The sequence below is a fragment of the Diuraphis noxia genome, unplaced genomic scaffold, assembly GCF_037042655.1.
Source record: "Diuraphis noxia isolate RWA-SAM2 unplaced genomic scaffold, SU_Dnox_SAM2 contig0003, whole genome shotgun sequence".
In the NCBI taxonomy this organism is placed as follows: Eukaryota; Metazoa; Arthropoda; class Insecta; order Hemiptera; family Aphididae; genus Diuraphis; species Diuraphis noxia.
Genome location: NW_028301713.1, coordinates 68,738,227 through 68,755,828, shown reverse-complemented (window position 1 = coordinate 68,755,828; position 17,602 = coordinate 68,738,227). Strand labels below are relative to the sequence as shown.

Below are 17,602 nucleotides of genomic sequence, written 5' to 3'. Positions count from 1 at the left end.
TATTTGCCCTATATAATTAATTTATGGCTACGTTATTGATAATTATCTACACATAAAAAATAAAATACAATACTGTATAGGCACTTAGTTTTATTATAATGATTTTATTATTCTTCAATAACAAGTGCCGAAGCAATAATTTTAGTATTTTAAAAATTACTATATTTTTACCTACTAAGAATTCAAAAAAAAAAAAAAACTATTTAATGTAATTTTTAAAAATATTGATTAAAGTGGTTGATTATTAAAATTTCTAACTCAGTTGGATGTGTTATTTTTAAGTTTTGACTTATAATTTATGTATAGTGAATAATTATTTAATTCGTTATTTGCATGTATCCACCAAAGAAATCATACAATATTTAGTATTCTACTGAACTTATATTGCATAGAAATTTTTTTTATTTAGATAAAATTATAAAAATAAATTATAAAATCAATATTATGATCATTTTAAATGTTTTTCCTACTCATGAGTCATGGGAATATTTTGAATAACATAAAACTTAATTATATTAGTTGCCGTAATTTATTTTTATTGATAGCGTACCTATCATTTTGTAATGTAATACATTGTGGTAATTTATAGGTAACGTAAGACTTCGACAGTTTGACTGGTGACACGCATAAAGCAAGATAGAAATAGGCATCTTTAAAGTTATTAAGGCCCATGACAACAAGCCATCTAATAACTACATTATAGTGAAGGTTTAGATGTTGGACATTAATTCTTATAGTTGCATTATTAAGATTAAACTAGCTATAAAATGTAATAATTAGATATTAACCAAACACGTACGAGTCAACTTTGATTGAATTTAATGAGATCCGATTATAACTTTTGACTAAATTTAATTTAGTTGTACGACATTTGTTTCACATGTCAAATGAATTGTAACATTTTTTTTTCAAATGTTTAGTGCAATAATACTATTAAGGCACTATAATATAATTAAATATACATTTAAGTCAAGAAAAACCTACAAGAGCAATTCAATTATGGTTAAATCATTAATTAGGTATTGTATTATATCATTGTAACTTAATAATTTTAATAATAGACCAATTTATTTTAAGTTAATCTATAAACGTAAGTTATTCAACAAATAATGATATTTTTAAAGATGAAGGTACTTATCTAATTTGTCATGAATTTACATTGAATTAGATAAATACTTCGACATTCTTTAATTCTATTCGTAAAAATTCGTAATTTAGCTGAACTAAACTTATAAAACTTCATTTGAATAATAGAAAACCACTTTAAGCTATCTGAGTTAAAATATCGATCTACACTCAGAAGTTTTAAAAACTTTGTCATAACATTTCAAATGAAAGTTTTTAACTGACATAAGATCCATTGCTACATTTTGTGATAAATTTTGAATTTCTTAACTACAAAACAATAACTTTAGAACATTATTTTTATTCATCTACTGAGTATGGTGACGATATTAAAGAGTGGATATCTAAAACGTACTAATGCCACAATCGAAAAAATAGAGTAAGATCTTAGATATGAATTCATATTGAAAAAACATCGCTAAATCGATTGATGCCGTCAGAATATATCAAAACTACTACTTCCTGATCAAATCCACTATTTAAAATGACTGTTTAATCCAAAATGAAAATTTTCCACACATAAAAATTATATTCAAATAATCAATACGTAATACTTGTTTTAATGTTACATCAAAACGTACTATTGCCCATGTTAAAAAAATATGCACTAATCATTAACTATACTAAAACGAACTATTTTCATAAATTGTTCTAAAAGGTAATTTTATTGCATCATCTCATAACATACTATCACATTATCACACGTGTTGTAGGTATAGGGAAGTAAAATAGTTAATCCAATACCCACCTAATAAAATTCATTTTTTTAAATTTTAGTTAAGTTTAAAGTTAAATTAAAAATATAATCCTAGAATATTCAAAACATTAAAATCGTTTTAAACAGAAATACCATATTGTTAAATATTAATAATAATAATAATAAAATTGTATTATCTTCAAAATGACTTGTCTATTTTTATAAATGGTTTGTTTTTGTTGGAAATGTTGAGAAACAGAAAATCGCTTTTCATGAAAAAAAAATACTTTGGCAATAGTACGTTTTAGATTTTCACCCTTTAATTATTCATTTGAATTATCTCGAATTATTTAATATTATGTAGCAACGGTTCTTATGTATAAGCTACTGACCACTTGAAAAATAATGTTGCTATAGAAAGATAAATATTGAAATAAGTTAGGAATAAGTTACTTATTATATTGATAATATTTATCATAGTATGGGGACAAGAGAAATATTAAATAAGATTGTTTGAAGTTGAAATATATTGTTATCATTAAAATAAATAACATAGGATCTCTTCGTGATAATTCGTTTCAATGTTCTAAGAAGTTTTATCAACACTAATACTTTAACTGTAAATTATACGTTTCAATTCGTCTAACTGTGCATTATCGATAACTATTTACTATCTAAAAAAAGTTTTTTATAAACTTTTGCCGTTTGAACTCAAAAACAGTTGGAAAGTAATTTTGTATACTATGTGTTCCATGAAATGGAACGTTTACTCAAGTTAAAATGTTATTTTTTTTTAGAATTAATAGCTTTGACATCAAAGATACTTTATAATTTGATATGCTTTTCCCAGTGTATTATATTTTTTAAACCAGTGTTACGTTATAATATAATTGAAAACATAACATTGAATAATATCTAATTAAATTATACTTATTAAAATGTTTGTTTAATATAATATAAGGTACTTATATCTACATTTATATTTTTTCAAATAAGTTAAATATATAAGAACCGTACCTAATACAATTGTTTGTTTGAAAAATGTGATCAGATTAAACTCATTATAATATAGTATAGTTCATTACGTTTTTTTATGTTATGTGTGATATATATGTATATACGTCCTCTAAATGCTAATTCTTATGTTACAATACTTATGTATTTGTTTTTAAAGTTATTTTACAAATTACATAAACTGTTAAGATCCTGATTTAATTTTAAATACTTAAATAAGACACACCGTTTGTACATTTTTAAGTGACTTTAAAATATAAAATTTGTAATTTATTGTATTTAGATCAATTAAATAAACATTCATAGACTGAGTACAATTGGCTGCTATTCACATTTGTGTTAGGTATATGTTATGTTTGTACATAGTAATAAATAATGTTTGGTACTTACCGTTCAGTGTATAGCAGTATTTATGTTGACTATATCTACAAACAGCTATTTAATATGGATCTAAAAACAAGTGTACCTACAACATATGTTTTACGCACTAAAGTATTCTTAAAACTAATTAATTTATTTTCATCTAGGTATAGTGTCAACAGAATGTACACTGTTTACAGTTCATACTATTATTACATGTGTAAATTAATTTTATTTGTACTTATATAGTTTTATAATACGCCAGATGAAATTTAAAACGAAAAAACGATTTGGTTTGGTTGGTTGAGAAACACGTGTATGTGTGGCGATAATTCAGGGTGTCACCCATTCGGAAACTAGCAACATCGGACGATGCTTGATCTTAGAATGCGTTAGTGGCTGAAACCCCCGTTATAAAATTTATTTTATCGTAAAAATTCAATTGTACGTACAAGCAAATTCAAACATACTGAAAAGGTTATTGCGCGCAATTATTTTTCAGTAAGAGTTTTACTTGTCTTATGGCGAGGTACTCTAAATTCTAGCATTTATTTCACTAAAATAAGTATAAATATTTAATACTGCAGACTACATAGGTGTACTTATCTATGATAAAAAAAAAGCTCATTATATTTAATATTAATCTTCTTGAACACATAATAATGTTACCATACATATTCAAAAAATATATATACATATATGTTGGTAATATGTTCATAAACTGTTATCTTATAAGTCTACAATTATTTTTTACATTTTAAGCTAAGTGATTAATTATATAAGCAGTCCGTTTAAACAAGAGAAAATTATTGTTTATACCTATGCAATTTAGCCATCTGCTAATAATATCTATATAATTTTAGTATTATTTTTATTATTTTATCTTAGTATTAAATGCGTAAATTAATTTACTAAAATTATTAATTTAAAAGCCATGCACTTATCTACTTTGGGAGCTGCTGTATCAAAGTTTATTTAAAATGAGGTGGTAAGAATATAGGTACTTTATATGTTCATATACTGTTATGCTCATGACCGTTATCAAATGATTAAAATGTTCGGTTTTGCGTGTTTTTGTTCTTCTGATCACTGAATTTGTGTTAAGCACACTGTATCGAATTTCAACGTCATCTGTTATTGTCATTCGCCACTCCCCATAAAGATATACGTAATAACGCTGCAAGGTCGACCAATCCTTTGTAAATTGTGATTCATTTATATTTACGATAAATTTTACTGTAATATTGTAAGATAGTTTATGTACATCAAATGAATATTGCTTAACGATAATTTTTAATGATATGGTATGTACGTAATTTCATATGACTATTTTACCAAGGAGTACTTGGATTTTCCAAACCTGGAAAAATTTATTTTATCTCCTTAATCTTTAAAAATTTAAATGCAATACATTCCAAATAAGCGTCATATATTTGTAAATAATTTTTGTTATTTCTACCATAGATCCGTCAATATAATATGATAATGTAGGTAATCAATGTGCACCTTACCTAATATGCGCGTAAATCATAGGAAACGTACACACACAATTTGTAAAATTAATTTAATATAAAAATAATATTTATTATTTGAATGGTTTATAATAATGCAGGTTTATAAAACATATTGTACAAATTCAAAATTATTGTTTAATTAATTTTTATACAATTTTTCATATTAAGTAATTTACATTATATTTGTATTGGCTGAAATAGGTGGTAAATTCAAGGTAACTTATCTTTAAAATCTTATAGCTACCCTCTAACATTATTCAGTTAAGTAACTTACAAAAAAAAACTTTTTAGTACAACTTTATATAATTGTTTTAACTTTGTGGCTCAATAATGGTACCTCTTACTTTTTATATGCCAATATGTATATAATCAAGGAGAAACAAAGATTTAACTGTAAATACCTTTTTGAATGGTGAATATTAATCGACCATTAATTTGAATTCATCATACTTAATATAGTAATTTTGAAATGGAACTATTAAAATAAAAACTTATATAATTATAATTTAGATTGCTTTTAGTAAAATTTTTATTTAAATATAATGACGATGATAATAATTTAAAATATCCTCGCTAAATATACAAAGTGATTCAACAATTCAGCAATCACCTCCATTGTTTCCAATAATACCTAATGTATTTTTGGAATTTCACTCAAAGCCTATTAATTAAAATTCTTGAATTTTTTCCTGAGGAACACATAATCGCCAAAATGAGATAAGAAAAATGTCGTATCGTTCGAAAGCGCAAATATACTAGGTTTCTGTGTGTCACACAGGTTTATGAATATTAAAAAACAGATATTAAAATTAGAACAATATCATTAAAAAACTCCAAAGTTTAATTTTAACTGACAAATGTATTATCTGATTACGATTGATTGTTACATAGACAATGTTTGAGCAGTTTTGAGTTATAATATATTATCGTTAGTACCTACTTCGTAAGCATTTGTGTAAGCGTCATTTGTTTTACAATAACTTTTACTAAGACGTTGTGTGCATTTTATTTAAAGAGGAAAATAGGTATAGATTTTTAGGAGATATGGTTATAATTAATAACTTTGGTAATGTCAATGAGGTGTACAAAAAAAAATTTAAAAAACTTTCTGCTAAAATAGAGATGAATGAATCTATGACTGCAATTTTTCTTGTTAATAATGATCATTTACACGATATATGGTGAATAATTATTATAATGTTAAATGTTCTATTTTGCATAATAATTATAAAATAAAAACTACTGAAAATATTACCGATAGACCATCGAAAATAAGGCATCAAGAGTTGTATGCTTCTGAAAGTACTGAAATGGTTTCAAATGATATTATAAATATTCGCGTTTAAATGTACAAACAAACAAAGACGTAAATTATTGCTAACAAAACGCATCAATAATTGGAAGAAGCTATTTATCAAGTTAGTAACCTAAATATTTTAATAAATAGACATGAAACGTTTTGTTACGTAAATATAGAAAGCAAAATTATTCTTCTGACAACTAAATCGAACGTTCAAAACATGTGCCAGCTTCACAATAGTTCACTTTTCTCTGTCGATGGTACATTTTACGTATGTCCAGCTATACATATATTATACATAGATGTGGAAACTATTTAAATTTAATTTACTATCTACTACCAAGTAAAACTTCAAATTGTTATGAATCAATGAGGAAACATATACAAAAATTGTGTGAAAAATATAATTTAAAATATTCAATAAAAAAACTCATAGTTGATTTTTAAAAAGCAGCATATTATAATGAAGTTTTAGGTGTTTTTTCAAATTCAAAAATAAAATATTACGAATGAATATTAAAATAGTGTTTTGGTTTAAGTCTTATTTGGCTTAAATTTTCTTCCGTGCACCGAAGTATCTGATGCTTTTGTAGATTTAATGTCCATCGTACCTGAATATTAAACAATTTCTAAATTTAGCGATTACATTTTAGAAACTTAAATTAATTCTAGTACTTATATTTTCATCTAAAATGTGGGCTGACATTTCGGATGATGAGGTTATATGGACTAAAAATGCGGCTGAATCTTATCATTGACATTTAAAATATCAATGTTGTGGCTTATTTTTCTTTTCATATAATAATTGAGGTATTATTAAAATTGCAAAGCGGATCATATTTATTTATGAAATCTTCTCCTAACAAAACAATAAGGATACCTCACGAAGAAATACCTGGATGGTAAAAAAATCGTATAGAATAAGTGAAAAAGTGTGATTGAAAAATCAACCGATTTATTAAATTTATATTTATTTGCATGTACATATTATATTTTAATAATTTATTATTGACAATATTTATAAGATTGAAAACATCGACGGGCTTATTAAAATTATATTTAAGGGGGAGGGGGTAAACGTGCAGATTGCTGAATTTTATGTGTTACCTATATGGTGTTGCATCTTAAGTGATGATATAATAAAACATAGTTAATGATATATTATTTTAATATCCATACAAGATATTATACGTATTATAATAAATTATGGGGTTATTTAAAATATATTATATCTGCAAAAACAAAATATGAAAAAGTAATAACATTTATAATACATCTAAAACAAATAATAATAATAATTCTAAGTATAATTAAAAATGAATAATATATATAATTATACATGGTATATATTATAATACTTTTACGAGCTCCAAAAAAATATTAAATAAATTAGGATAAGAAAACAATGAAGGGATGGAACTGGAAAAAAGATAGGAAAAAATATAAGCAATAAAAATCTTTTAAATCAGAAATAATTCATTATTAAAATGAGTGACAGAGTCTATAAAGGAATTCCTGAATTTTAAATGTTCTGGCATTTATTGATTAAAATAAAATATATATCTTTCACTAGATAATTTTTAAATATTAATTAACTCGATTTAATATAATATTTTTTATAATATTTATTAAATTATCTATGCTGAACGAGAATGAGATAAATATGATTAATTTCAAACATTCAAATAGCTTAATAATAACTTAACTATGATGAGTAGAGTTAGGATGTTGATGACCTAAAAAACACACACAAATGCCCTAAAAAAATGCAAAAAAGTGCAAAAATGCCACGAAAACTTCAAAAAATAACCTTAAAAATTATCTGAAATACTAATTAAGTAAGTGAAAAAACTTTTTTATAAATAATAATTTTTATTAGAGATATGGGTATAAATAAATTTACTCTTTTGATGGACTTTTTTTAACTAAGCTTGATGACGTGAGTGAAGAGGGTGCCCAGTGGCACTACTTAAACTTATTAATATTATATAGAATTACTTGATTTGCCATCTTCACCTTACTAGTTGAAGTATATTTCATAATTATTTTCTCTTTGACTCTAACTGTTTGTTAAAAATAATCTGAGATTATAGAATTTTATGCTACTACTACTAACAATAAAGTAATATTAGGTATGCATAAAGCATACCACCGTTAATTCTAGTTACTTAAGTAATTACCTCCACCAGTTAACCATTTATTTAACCAGCTGACAAAAATAGTATCATAATATATTAATATCTATAGTTTTTCTAATTTGGTCATATTATAGGTATTGCAGAAGTATATGTATTATATTATAAATAACAAGATTATAAATAAGCATGACCAAAATAAATACCATAATAAGTATGCTTAATAATGTTATGTGTTTAAAATATCTTTACATCCATCAAACAGCACTGACTTATTGTACGATGAAAATATGGTTTATTAAAAAATACTTTAAAAATAACCATTGACGTATGAAAATTTCATGGATTCTGAGCAAGTGCCGTGATGTATTGTATACCGTAAGTTTATGCATGGATGGTCTTTGTAAATATTCTTGTAAGAAAACTATTCCTGGAGAATTTTCCCAGTAAATTCCGTATATCTAATATTTAAATATGAAATCAAAATTATTTATTTATTACTGTTTTCGCAGTATTCATTTCATTGTACAAGCTTAACTCGTGCGCTCTGTAGCCCATCAAAAATCCTACCTCTTATCTATCTATCTAGCTACTTCTATAAACATGCATTTTTGTCTGTTTGTCCTTTATATATTCCCAATTCAATTGTTGGACCAATTGCAATGAAATTTTTTATAATTATAATTACACTATTAATCTAAGAGTGGTTATTGGAAAAATTGATAGATTATATGAATATATTGTGGAACATTGAATTTAAGAATGAGGTACCATGTATGTGCTGTGCTGACGGAAAAGTAAAATTGCCAGAATTACATACCATTTCAATAATAATAATAATATATATATTTTTGTTTATGATATGGTTGCTATTGGCTATATAATTTAATATGGATGAATAAAAAATTAGCAACTTGTTATTAGGTAACAATTTAAAAAAATTGTTTGACGTTTATAAAGCTGAAAATGCGAGAAAATATTAAATATTATGATTGAATATAATTTTTAGTCTGGTATTTTATATGACCGTGTTAAAAATCTTCAATGAAGATTAAGATAGAGTAAATCCACAGGAATTTGTCACGGGAAGTTCTGACTAGCTGGATATAAATGACGAATTAAACAAAAGTTTTTAATCATAGGTATAGAGTCAGTATTTTTAACGAGCATGAGGGTCAGCTAGTTATATTAAATAATTGAAGCAATTAGCTGTACCTATACTTATGAATCTCTACTATAAGTATAATACAAATATAATAATAATAGTGATAGCGTGCAACAGCGTAATAACGATTATAATAATAATAAATCACGCGACACTATAATATATACCTACTCATATGAATATTTATTAAAGTAGGTCGCGCAAGAATTGTGTGTTTTGCGTAAAACTAATATCATACCATAAAATATACGAACAAGGAACATCCGATGTGTGTGGCGCGTGTAGCCGCACGTGCTCGCTTTTTGACCATGAATGTGATATATAAGTAGATAGTAAATGTAACGGGGACTAGGGATTCTCTCCACGAGAGAAGATCGTCGACGACACGATCATCAGATGAACATAAAGATGAATAGCGACTAGACTACTAGAAGATCACACCAAATATATATCTCGCTCATTCACATTTCAATTATTTGGACTTAGTCAAATCTCATTTAATCGATTATTTGGACTTTGAATATATTTATACAATCTAACAATAGTTCAATAAGAGTTGTCTATTCTAATAATATATATTCATCATTCCATTGATCCTCCGACTGGGTATCGTTACATAATATATAATTGGTGTAATACAATTTAATGATGATTTTGGTAAATTCACTATGTTGACATCTTTACAAAATATAGAAAAAACTACCTCACTATAATACTATAATTGTACATTATGATACCTATTTTATTAGGTATTTCATTACTTTAGAATAATTTAAAATTTTTTTATTGTTTCATTAAGCACACTTGATGCAACGAATTGTTAAAAATTTGGTTACCACTCGGATAATTGCAGTAAACTCTTCAAATATTTTACTAAATATCCATGGATGATTCACCAATGATCATATTTTTTCATATCACACACAAAAAAAAAAAAAATCACGCACGAATAGATAGTACCTACTTATTACATATATATATTACTTTGTTGTAAGCTGCGCCTGCGATTCAGCTTTGAATAAAATATTAAATAATGCACTACAACAGAATAATTATATAATTATACAGAATTTATTAAACAAACTAGAAAATAGAAATGCGCAAATAAACTATGTAAAACTTATTATTTTATCGGATTTTTCTTTTTTATTGGGAATAATAAGCAAGTAATTTTAAATTCACTAAAAATAATATAATATCTGTATGGGCTAACTTACTATCGGGTGCTCAAGATGCAATTCGCAAAGTTTTATGAATGACAGCAATTAAATTGCACTTTTAAGTCACTAACCGATATTATTATATTATTACAGAAAGTCAGAAACTCTGCACACAATATGGGCATTGTTCTTTTCGTTGCTTAGTTAATACAACACGTTGATTTACTGTTTATTTTCAAATTAATACATTTTATTTCCAAGGAAATTATAAAAGTTTTTCAAAGCAATTCAAATATTTTTGGTTGTGGTCCAAAATAAATTTAATAATCCAGTGAATTGTATCCAAAATTTTAGAAATTTATTAGTGAGTTTATGTTCTTTTATAGTGTCTGATGTTACTATGTAAGCAGTTGAAAGCTTTTCAAGAAATTATGAACCTAAGGTAATTTGGAACCTGGAAACCCAATCAAAATTTAATTTTTCTTAGAAATAAATTTTGAAATTTTGAAATTATTAGGAGTGTTTACTATTTATTGCCCCAATATTGATTTAATTTATCCTCTAAAACAATATTATTTATAACATTTATATACATTTATATACATTTTTACATAATTTATTTTTATTTTTATCTGTGTATGTCATTATTATCAATCGTCCTCTTTCAAACAGTAAAAATGAAAATAAAAACAATAAGTAAATGTTATAATAATCAATTGCATAATTAATAAATAAATATATAAAATGCTGTTTTTATAGGTTCGTAAACCTGTGAAATTAACTCTCAATAATTTATACGACGTTATATTATTAAAATAAATTGAATGCTGAAATGACATTTCTACTAATATAACATTCGAAACAAGCTGAATAATATATTTATCCTAAAGGTTTAACTGTATTAAGTCTATAAAACAGTTGTATGTCTCCTGTCACGGAATTCTGTGAAATGTATTTGTGTAAAATGGCTGTCGTCATTTTTCATAAAACATACCACGTGCATCCACGATAGCTACTGGTTGTGGTCATCACTTTAAAAATCTATAACACAATTTATTACAATTGTATCGATAACGGTGCGGAAACAATAAGCCATAGCCCATAGGTACCGTTTAAGTTACGAAGCCGGATGTACCGAAATTTCCTATACATCGCACCGGCCAATCGATACGAATAATAATCATAAATCATATTATTATTAGGTCATATCGTAAATAACGATGAAATAAACGAAATACCTTCACCTCAGTGCGACTTGGTGTATCTTTATGTTATATATTCAGTCTGTGAAAGTTCAGATTAAATTTTTTTGGAGAGTTGCATCAATTGCTTTCTCACAACACAATTTTTGAAATGATTTAAACATTATAATATTAAGAATTGATTAAAATGAGCTTAAACGTAAATCTATCAAAAACTCAAATTGTAAATGAGACATAAAAACACCTAACTCGGTCATGATGTTAATATTAAGGAATGTGGTCTTAGAGATTTTGTATGTAGATAAATTCAATTCTGAATTCAAAAAAAGTTATATACAACATTGATTCAATATATTATGGAAAACTTAAACATATTATATATGAGGTTATTAGTTTATTACCTGTTATATTCATTCGTAACATATTCAAATTAATTTATTATTTGTATATTTTAAACATTAATAGATATAATTAATCCGTAAAGTTTTATTTTTATTTCATTTTTGTTTGAATTGAAAAAACGATAAAGGAAAAGTATATTGATTTGGTGATTTATAAAATTATTCATTTATGCCAACATTTTAATATTATAAACAGTTTATTTCGAATAGATTTTTCATTTTTTTTTTTATATATGCTAATAACTTTCTACTTATTGACATACATTTTTAATATTTTGTTTCTATTTTTGAATGTCACCCTTATTATATTTCAAAGAACAAATTGAATTAAAAATGATTTAGTTTTTTTAATTTAGTTATTAAGACATATTAAATGTTGAGTATCTTTCAATTATTAGCACAGATTTATCAATTTATCTATAGTTTTAGTATGTATAGTATTAATAATATTAAAATTAAACAATTACATCATACTTAATTATATAAAATACATATAAAAAGTTTAGTCAACTAGTTTATAAAGACACCACTGTAATAGATATCTTCAATAATATTATATTAAATTTAAAATTTTTTTATTCAATTTTTCTAGATAACTTTCTGTAAATTGGGGGAGGTTCTCATTTTGAAATTTGAAGTTTTATTGCAACAGGACACTCCCTAAGTAGTATAAAAAATAAATGATTTGAAAATGTGGTCTTAATAAATATTTAAGAATTTTATCTATAGAATATCGATCCAAAGACCAAAACCCAGCTCACTTTGTTGTCACTAGGTCCTAAAAAAATTAGTTTTTCATTTAATGCATATCGTAGACAAAGATACCTATGTGTTCAAACAAAGTTAAATTGATATGTTTAAACTTGTTAAAAAACATTGATATAAATCTTACATTTTTTTTTTTTAAATTATTCAATAAATATTTGCAACATCAACAATTTTAAATTATAAAATAATTAAGTGTGTTATTTTTCATTGAATTTATTATATTAATTTTGCGCAATGCATGCTTATAATCATTTACAAAGCTGCATAGATAGTAACATGAAAAATATCTATGTCGTGATTTTTAAAATAATTAGAACTTCTTAATAAATCAGTAGTGGTGGGGTTCTTGAATTCAGTATTTTCTCGAACGCAAATGTTTATTTATTATAGAAAAAGTAAAGCACGTAGTATAAAAACGATGTATATTATAGAGAGTTAAGTATCTAATGTAATATAATGAAATATTTATAATACCTTTAATGCTGGCTATTATTAACTGCAGTAATATAATAATATCATCTGAATACCACATATTTTTTATTTAACAAAATTGATCAATTTAGTATTATTATTATAGTGTTATTTTTTTCTTGGATAATGAGTACAATATATTAACAATCAACAACAGTACAAATTTTGTTAGGCCATATTTTTTGATTGTTCTATAAATAATGATAAGTATTGAGGATGGTACAAAGTAATTAAATTAGACCTTTAGTCATTCCAGTATGAGCTTTAGTTATCCCCTGCTCCCATATAGCCTACTGCTAAAACATTTTATATCACGTATTAGATTCAACTAGTCAAAACTAGTCAAAAAATATATGATTTATAGGACTAACCACAGATGATCAATGACGCAGGATTTTAGCATTACATAAATCAAAAAATAATTATCCGTTTAGTTTGGAAATTGAACACGCATATGCGCATAAATAAAATTTAATTATTCAAGTTTCGTATTTTATTGTTTTCACTCTTTACATAGCTTAACTTACAAAAAGTATATGTCTATTGAAGAGAAGAAACAAAAATTTTCACAGCAAACGAAGATTTTCTATTTTATCGAGATTTTCAATACAAATTTACCCTTCATTTTTAGAGGTAGGAAATAATCGATAGATTTTCCATAAATAGGTATATGGATCTTCATGTAGATATTCAACTTGATCAGAAAAATAAAAAAAAACTATTTATTTTAAATGGATTATCGTTATTTAATTGAATTAATTAATTATTGAGGCAAAGACAGTGGTATATTATTGATTTGGTATTTTTACGTGATTTTATAAGACATCATGATTTAATACGTTAATAAATACTACATGTCATCGTATTTCATTATTTTTTTTTAAACTGAAAACGTGATTTATATATTTTACTGATAAATAAATTAATTTTTTAACGATTTTTTGAGTACGGCTATTCGTCCCTTTTAAACATATTAACACCATGACCTAATGGTCTAACCCAAATTATGCCTTTCTTTATTTGGCATGTTACATTAGTATTTGTTTTATTTCAAAATATATGTATGGAAGAAATAAGTCATTATTGATTATTATTTAGTTAAAATTTAGGTTAACGGAGTTGAATGATTTGCAGTATTCGACTAGTAATTTATTTATTTGTAAAAATCATTAAGATTCCTTAATTTTTTTTATTATTATAAAAATGTTTATAGTATAATAGTTTTTAATGAAACGCTTACAAATGCAATGAAATGCATATATTATTATACATTACAAAGTAAATATTTAATTTTTAATATCAATACTTATTCTTGTACATTTTTATCGTAATATGTTGGACAGTACACTTTTATATTATATCGTTCATAAATTCTTCTGCTGTAATGATTACAATAAATATGAATGTGCATTTTTTTTTTTTATATTATGCTATATTTTTCGTTGCCGTTTAGGTAGAATCTTCATTGAATATAATATTGTGAATAAATATACTACAATACATTATAATTTTTTTTACAAAACTATATTTTTCTTTCATTGAAAATTCAAACACTTCATATACGTCAAACGAAATAAGAGTGAGCTGTACAACGGTATAAGTTTACTTAAGGGTTAAATCTCGACTGGGTGGTAGTTTCAATAGGATATATTACAAAAATGTATACGACTAGCCCCCTAAGTACAATAAACGGATTGGCATTATACAGACTAGAGTGTGAATTATTACTTTCTTCTTTCTTCTTGTTAATATCTGAATACTGTAAATTGTAAAGTTGTCAAATAAAAACACTGTAGCACTTTGTATACTTAGAAAAATAATATGTACAAATGCACACGAATAAAATACTCACTTCACTGAAGACACTTAGTATAAGTATTTTATTTTTGTTGTTTTTTTCCACTTTAATTTAGATTTAGATTCATTTAAACTTTGATATATTTAAGAAATATAATAAAGACAAAGTTAATAATATACAGATTCTGTAACATATGTGGGGTAACATATTTAAAGTGATATTGTGTACGACACGAAACTGTAATATATTTTTATATAATTCTACTTAAACTATTGCATTAGAAAAAAATAAAATAAATTTCTATTGTATATTCTGTATATAAATTATGTACATTTTATAAAACTCTACACGGAAAGAGAATAAATAACTTGAAATTGTGTTAAACACTTGTACCTACATCCTACATCATAATATAATAATATTTATAACTCAAGCTTGAGAATTCCCCTTTTTTTAAAAAATTTGTATGTACGTGTAAATTAAAATCTTACGAGATATTAAGTACGTAAATATCATATTACACTCATGATATTACCTGTATTGTAATATCAATAATTGTATGGCTTGATGTGACTTGCACGCGTGATTGCTCCAATCCAACACCAAATGTGATTGAAAGTACTCACAACCAGCTGCCACTTGTTCCCGGACGAATGGCCACCCTAGTTTTTATCTGCAAGTTCCTTGCACCACCCATATACCCGTGTGGCTGACCTACCGCACTAAGTCCTACCGTAACCCCTAAAATGAATATTTCCATAGTTGCCAGTCTCAAGACCAATAAAAAAAATATTAAAAATTATACAATTATTGGTATCTCTATTAGTATCTCATTGCATTGTGTCGTTGAGAATAATGCCTATTTTATGGCACAGTGATTTACGTAATAATAGTATAACGTGCATCTGTCATATATTCTAGGTTATAAGAGTTGTACATTATTACTTCTAAACTATATTTTATAAAATATAAACCATGAAAGCTCATAAATTTGATCGCAGAAACGAGTTTTGTCATTAATAATTACTGTAAGTTTGTTCAGATTTTCACAAACTATGCGGAATCTTAAATTATTAATAACTTTTGAAACGTATCAAAATGTTCGTTTGGTCTACAATATACCATATGGCTAGAAATATTATTTATTTATTAAATAATATTATTATATAACAGAAAATTCATGCAAAACAAAGAATAATGAAAATTATTTTTGCGTTAAAATCAATTTTATTTATATAATATTATGTTTTAAATACCAAAACGTCTCAATAATAATATTATAACCCATATAGGTACATAAGTAAATGTTTATACATGGTGAAAATCAGTTTTCTAATCATTTTCAACTGGAGTAACAAAACGAGAGTACATGTCACGATAACGATGGTATTTAACACTGTATCTATTTTCAGGTGATTTCGATCGCCTAAACGTAATTTGTACTATATGACATAAATTATATTGGTTTGTGACATATATTATTACCATTGAATATTGTGAAACATTGTTACGTTATTTAAACGACTTCTAACGAACGCGTTTTGTTCAGTACAAAAAATATAAAGGTTATATTCGTTACATGACTTGCGCGTATAAATATTTTACATAATATACTCTGAACAATCCATTTGAGATGTTCAACAAAATTATCTGCATTTAAACGACTATTCCTATAAATTGGAAGATTGTTGGTCTTAGGGTTTCCTATTAATTTCGTAAAAACACATAGAAGGGGTTGCAATATGATATTACTTCGGATATTCCCATAGTTGATAAGATTGAAATCTATTTTATTTTTACTTGTGATAACAAAACTTAAACTCCACGTCCCTTCTGCAAGAAATCCGTTTTTTTTTTTTTTTTAATATGGCATCATCCCCGCCGCTGCCACTATTTTTGTCAATTTAAATAAAATGAGAAACTAAGACCGTATGTTCGCATCTATCAACTTTAAGAATAGCCACACAAAAGTATACTAAAAATGTCTGGATAATTTTTGTTATGACAATTTAAAATGGGCGAGATCGAGAAGATATCGCCACGTGAAGAGATCCGTCCGGGCTCTAACGCATTCAATTCAGGGGTGGAGTTCCGGTTTCCCGTTTCCTTGCATATTACATTGTCGCGCCTCAAACCCAGGAGAAATTAATATTATGTGTCTTGATATTTTGGCTGCAGAACCTAGAGTGAAGATGCGTTTATGATGTTTATTTGTGTGTAGTGTGTTATATTAGTGGTGAAAGGATTCTTATAGGAAATAAAAGATATTATAAAATATTTTTCTAGATATGCACGATTTATTTACGTGGTTTAATCGGTTATCCCAATGATATTTGGTGTATAGAAGATTAAGATGCCAATAATTAACACACTCGCTTGTCAATAATCTAAAGTCTAAACTAATATAAATAACGAATAGAGATCAATTAGTAATCTCGATGTCTGCTACAAGAGAAACGCTCCTTAAATTGTATACTTTTTGTGTCTGTTAC

General features: G+C 25.5%; 1 protein-coding gene across 2 annotated transcripts in view; it reads right to left on the bottom strand.

The window, feature by feature from the left end:
• LOC107166611 (GTPase-activating Rap/Ran-GAP domain-like protein 3) overlaps positions 1-17,602 on the bottom strand; it is a 370,828-nt gene that overhangs the window by 135,129 nt on the left and 218,097 nt on the right. The gene's annotated exons all lie outside the window — the stretch shown is intronic.